Genomic DNA, 6,788 nt, shown 5'->3' on the forward strand with positions numbered 1-6,788 from the left:
GTGGAGCTCTTAGGGTGTACCTAGGAGTGTGAAGCGCGCTGCGACAATGCTATGATCTGATAAAACAAGGCTTGAAAGCAACATCATGTATTTCAGAAAAGGAAGTAGCTGAAGCTAATATATAATCTATTCTGGATAAACTCTGATGTCTTTCTGAGTAAAAAGTGTATTGCTTAGATGTGGGGTTGATAGTGTGGTAAAGGTCCGTTAAGCTAAATACTGACTGAAAGTTCTGAAAGTCTTTTGATGCTTGTAGCTGTGTGGCCGTGGAGCGCTGAGCAGATTTGTCCAATATCACATTTGCATTACAGTTCATATCTGCAGATAAGCGAGAAGTCCTGAAGGTGCAGTAAGACTTCTGTTAAGCTGGGAAAGAACTCTGGTTCATATTGGGATTGAGCGTAAACTGAAATAAAAGCAAATCCTCACTACCAAATTGTCCAAGTATATTTATTGCGAGTGTTTATGCCCCGGCCTAGGGTATACCAGAACATAACATAGTGGTCTCTCCCTTTTCCCACTCCCAAGAATAAGTCACCAAAGACAAACGGAATAGCAGTCCAAATAAGGGAATTTGTTTACCCAAAACGAAAATAGGCTTCAGGGTGAGCAATACCTAAAACAATAAACAAAACAAGCTGGTTTTTTAAATCTTCCTTCCTAACCCAAAACAAAAGTCAACAGAAATACAGGTTATCTTACCTCACTCTCCTAACCAAAAACAGGAGAAAAAGGTGCACAAAGGAAAAATGCTACTCACCCCTACTAAGTGGACTGAAAAAGTAATTTTACAATATTGGACAATTATTACAATATGTACAAAAGAGATCAGAATCTCTGCCGCAACCACAATGAAACATCCGTTTATCACAAGTCATAAATCAAGCCAGGATCCTAGTGAGAGAGAGAGAGAGACCCCAGGTCTGGCTGGCAGGCTCCACTTTTGAATGTCACAGTCCTACGATTCCATCCAGTCAGCAGCCTCTACGATTTCAACCAATCAGCGGCCTCCACCTGCACTGGTACCTTTTAGGACACTACAGATAAACACAGCAACCCCTCTGGACAGGGAGGGAGAAAGACAAATACACACAAGACCCTATATAAATTATGACCCCCAGGGTCATAACAGCGAGGTTATGTCTAAGTACTACTAGTGACCCCCTAGTTTTCTTGTCCAGTGATGCTGAGGCGGCCACATAATAGTGTTGTTTAAAAATCTGCGTGACATCTACAGTTCTTAAGTGGGACTCCTGTATAAGGCAACGTCCACATGTTGTCTGCGTAATAGGTCTAAGCAGGCTGTATGCTTAATTTGACCATTCAGCCCATTTACATCCAGCTGATTACATGCATACTACTCATAATGGCTAGTAAAGGCTAGTATTGTGATACATACAAGATGCAGTGTGGGGTAACAACCTACAGTGCAGCTGACTGACCAAAATTGTAAATTAAAGTGCTGAGAGAGATCCTTCCCACCCCAGAACCCCTGTCGCCATGAACCCGCCACTCTCCAGAGAACAAGAGAGGGCATGGAAACAAAAACCCACATAAATGTGAAAACATGAAAAACTAACAAAAACAAAACTAAATTTGACTCCTCCTGGGGAGCCCGACTTTCCCCCATAAGTTGGACCTGTGATCCTCGAGAGGTGTGTTCCTTCCCATCGCATACGCAGGTCCCCCCCTTCCAATAACAGTTACAGTTAAATCATACCATAGTAATGATCATATAATGATTGTAAATGAGCTACAAAGAGAGTACAAACATGCCATAAGGTTATAGGGGCATGTTAATACTGAATACAATAAAACATGGTTGGTAAAATATGTCATTTAAAGTAGAGTTGGCATCATACCCTGACTACTACACCAGCCTTTCTTCTGAAAACAAACTTGGGATCTCAAAACAAAAAATCAAACAGGAATCAACTGACAAACAGCAACATTTGAACATTGTGCAAGATTGTGAGATTGGTGTTTCTTGTTACTATCTGAGCAGAAAAACTGAAAAATAAAAAACTGAAAAACACACACACCACACACACACACACACAAATAGGAATATATACAGTATATTAAGCCAGCTTGACTTATTCAGAGGTGAAGTCCAAGTCCAGTAGATTCAAGTATGTTTGCAGTTAGAACATAGGCACTACAGGGTCATTGTAAGCATGTAAGCCGGTTTTTATCATTGGAGAGTAAAACAAATGGATAAAATAAAATGAATAACCAAAAAACACACCCTGTAGAAAATCAGTGAGAATGTCATTGTAGGCTGTGCCTGGTAGTCCCACGCCAGACACCTTGTCGAGCGTTGCCTGTTAGCGTACATTACAAAACATTTAGCTTTAAGCTAGCCAGCTGGTTGAATTACCTGTGTATTTGTAGACTATACAACCGAAAGACCTTGATGAAATCCTTAACGTCCCGTAGGGTGTTTAAAAGATGGTTCACTCCTCCTCGAGTCTCCTTAAGTTTTGCAGGATAGAGAAGAAACGTGCCAAAGTCCAGTTTCTGCAGAGCGTCCATTGCCTCAGAGAAGGCCAGCCTGCGCTTGAACGTGTGCGGCTGTAGTCTGGGGTGAAGGCGGATGGAGATAGATAGATAGAATTACTTAATGATCCCTGACTGGGAAATTATTTGAATGGTCTTTCCCTCCAACTCCACGGCCACATCGCATGCCGCTTTCAGGATTTTATCTCTGTCGGTGAAGCGCAGCAGCTTGAAGATGATGGTGCGAGGCACGGGTCTGCCATTTGTGTCTTCTTTCTGGGCGCCTACGCGGTGTGCGCGTATGATTTCGACAGAGCCCAGGTTAGGAAACCACCGTGGTATAGCATCCAACAGAAAAGCAAGAGCATGCATTGTATCAGCATTTTCAGGGACTCATTGCACACGAAGGTTATCTCTGCGCTACATGTCCTGCATGTCGGCAATTCTGTCTTCCAGCTGGACGTGCTTTGCTGCCAATTTACTCGCAGATGAAGAGAGCTGACTGTCCACCTCCGCCATACGGTTCTCATCCTTGTCCATGTAGTCCATACACTTAGAAATATCAGCCTGCATGGCAACCATCTCGCCACGGAATCCCGTGACCTGTGCATCCACCAGAGCCTGTGTCTTGCTTGTCAGCTGAGACACCATGTCCTCCACGAGTGTGGGGATAGCCTCCTTGATAGCTTCTGCAAATGCTAGCTTAATTAGCTCGGCGAGCTCCACGTTGTCGGCTAAACGAGCAGTTGCTGGCTGTTTGTTCGTCGTTTTTTTCGAACTTGCTGCTATCTAGCTGTGCGCAAAGCTTCCACAAAACAGAAAAATTAAGAGAGCTTAAAAAGTTGCGTTTTGTATGAAAATAATGCTTTAATATTGAAGGGCTCTGCAGAGCGACAAAACGAAGCGTCTACATCGACTTAATTTAATTTTTGATATTAAACCTAAAAAAGTGCGGACACACAAGTTGAAAGTGTGCATTCCCAAAATACTCTTCTCTATTCTCACTTTTTGTGCAAGGAAGAACATATTGCTGAAGTGGATAGACTGTAAACCCCCCACAATAGCTGGATGGCAAAAGGTTATGACATGTTGCCCATGGAATACTTAACATACAGGTGTATGACTGAGGTTTTCTATGGAATCTTGTCCCCATTCCTGACTTATATTGGTTCAAGACTAGCAACCATTGTGTTGAAGGGCTTGGTGGACCATAAGTGAGAAAATACAGTATGGATCAACACATAGCGGGCTACCTGAATTACTATGCACTTGATGTTAATGATGCTGCTGTGGTGGAATGTAAAAACTGGATGTTATCTTTGGGGGATTCCCCCCATTCTTATTTTTGTATATCATATATGATTCTTTTGTTACAAATGATATGGCCCCATCCCCTGTTGTCTTTCTTGTTTTTGTTTAAGACAGCACTGTTTGTTTGTTTCTGTGGCTGTCTATGTTGGTTTGTGTTTATGTATATTTGGCTACTCATAATGACATGTTGTGTATGTGAAGGAACTGAAATTTATTTATTTTTGTCACATGGCATGTCCTTCCATTCATGTCTTTCCAGCCTGTTGCCCTATATTTGTATGTTGTTTTTGTTTAATAAAACATCTAAAAGCCCAAAAACAAAAAAAGCAACAAATATTTCTGCAACGGTTACTGAGTCTGCATGCAAAGAGGAAGTCATGTAAACACAGAGGGTTCACACAGGGTGAGTTGCACATAGAAAGTTCAGAGAGGGGTGAATACTCATTTCCTTAAACTAGGGTAGAAAAACAAGTTAAATTTAGAGGTGCAAGACTTCAATTCAAATGTCCCTATATGTTAGTGCAAAATTTCCATCACACATCTATACCAGTATACATTTATATACCTTTACATGTACAGAATATGACCCTATTCATCATTAGCTGCCCACAGAGCTGCTCTTGGTTCTGTTTCATTCTCAACTCTGAGACGAGACCACATTAAAAGTCTCTGATATTGTAAAGTAAACCTGTGAATAATCAGAGAGGTTTGAGCACTCAGAGGGTCAATTAAAGTGTCAGAGGTCAAACTGTTATTCTGAGCAAAAAGGGTTTATTTCAGCATCAAATCACGGCTGAACTCAGGCGTCCATTAGCTCAGTTGTTATAGCTTGCGTCCCGTGTACAGAGACTCTGTCCTCGCTGAACCGGCACCAGGGTTCCAGTTCCTGCATGGAGCCCTTTGCTGCATGTCAGCTGTCCTCTCTCTGACCCTGATTCTTGTCATCTGTGAAGCTGCTGATAAGTAAAAAGCAGAAGTGTTTCCACAGAAATGAAGAAACACCTGCTGGGACACGTCACTATAACGTGACAACTCTGTGTTGAAATAGTTTTTGACAGACGACTAAATCAGATAATCTATGATTTGTCATTGTATATTTCAACTGAAAGAACTTTACTCATTCAAGGAAGATTTTTAAAAAATTGAAACAAAAGATGCGCTTCTGTTTATTACAGCGATCATGTAGACTAATGTCAGTTCATTCATTCATACATGTCTTCTTCAGAAGGGTAATTGGTTACCTTTAATCTCACACTGCTGGGAAATATGAGTATAAAGTTGTTTTAATGAAAACAGCATTTCTGGGAACAAATACTTGAATAGTTAGCAGCAATTTAATGAGTATTATCCATTTGCATCATGTGTGTATTCTGATATAAATGCAGATTTTAAATATTTTCACGTTCCTGTTATTGATTAAAAAGATTGTAGAGCTGGTGAACACAATGCTCTCAGGGTTCTGCCAACTAGTCCAAAACTTCCTCCTCTAGTCTCCTCATGCAGGATGCTTAAGAATAATTTAGGTGGTTGTCATTACATGAAAACCAGTTTTACAGCTATGACACGATATAAAGCAAACTACTAAAATATTAAAAGTTGAACTAGATTGGATTGGATTACAGTAAATTGAATGTTTGCACAAAAGCAAGCGGTGTGACAGCAACATATTGCTATATTTTCGGTCGACTCAAAGATGAAGAAAGCGCTGAGTTTGTCAAGTCGGGTCGACCCAAACCACCTCCTGAACAAGAATGATCGGTGTGACGGGGCTGGACTTAAGCTACAGGAGGTGTAAAAAATAACATCCAAGTTAATCAAGCCGGGACTGGATAAAAACAGTTATAATTTCAACTGTTAATGCTCAGTTTGGTTCGGCTACTGCTTTTGCTCGGCTATAATATCACTGACACAGAAAAAAACACTAACCACAAACACCCAGCAGTTGTGCAGCGTGACAAACTGTAGTTTGTTGTTAATCTTGTTTGAGTACATTTTAAGGGTTGTGTCACACTTAGTATTGAGATGATCCTCAATCTCAAATCAAGTTACAAGTTTCCAACATCCAAGTCACGTCTTAAGTAATTTATTTTCTGCTAAGTCATCAATCAGTGACTCCAGTCGATGACTCCAGTCCACATCTCTGGTATTGGGTCAGACCCGCCCTGTTTGGTCACAGTATTTTTATCCCTGTCAGTCATTTGTGGAAAAAATCAGCTGTTACTCTCTGAAGTGTGATCAGAAGTCATACAATGTACTTATGTTGGCTGTATTTGTCCATGCGTCTCCCGTAGACTTCAATGTGGCTGTCACCACAGTCCGGCACCAACACAAGATTTGTTGACATGATGAACTTTCCTTCTTCTTTAGGTTCCCTGCTGACAAGCAGGACAGGAACATGGTTTGTGGGTTCCTGACATACATGTAGTGTGCAGTGGGTGATCCACAGGTGTAATTAATAACTGACTCCTGACCTGAATGCTCAGTAGTTACAGTTTATATGAAATAGTAACTTTCACACCATGACACTGGGAGATGCATGTGGCCTCCTCGGAGACTCTTATATTAGACATCACATAAATCAGTACTAGTTAATTTTCATACAATACAATGCAGAGATTTCTATTTTTTTCTCCTTTGAGAAACTTTGAGGGGTCTCTGTAAGACATAAAAGGCCTCAGATGGCTGATCCCCTGTGTGTCTGCTCCAGCTCTACATGTTTTACATGTCAGACTGAACTCTCAGCACGAAGCTGTTATTGTATTAGTTAATCAGAAATCTATCAAAACACTGGAGCCTGTTCAAGTTTTCATTCCACAGAAATGCTGCAGTCATTGGAAGGTCTTTATCTTGACAGTTCATCATTTCTGTGGAAAGACTTAACGTCGTGGCCGGAGGCGTGTCGTGGGAGGAGTCAGTATCTGACAGGATATAATGAATCCTGCAGCATCACTAATCACTCTGGAAGCTCCAGTCAGAAG

This window comes from Sparus aurata, chromosome 20, assembly GCF_900880675.1.
Source record: "Sparus aurata chromosome 20, fSpaAur1.1, whole genome shotgun sequence".
Taxonomy (NCBI): domain Eukaryota; kingdom Metazoa; phylum Chordata; class Actinopteri; order Spariformes; family Sparidae; genus Sparus; species Sparus aurata.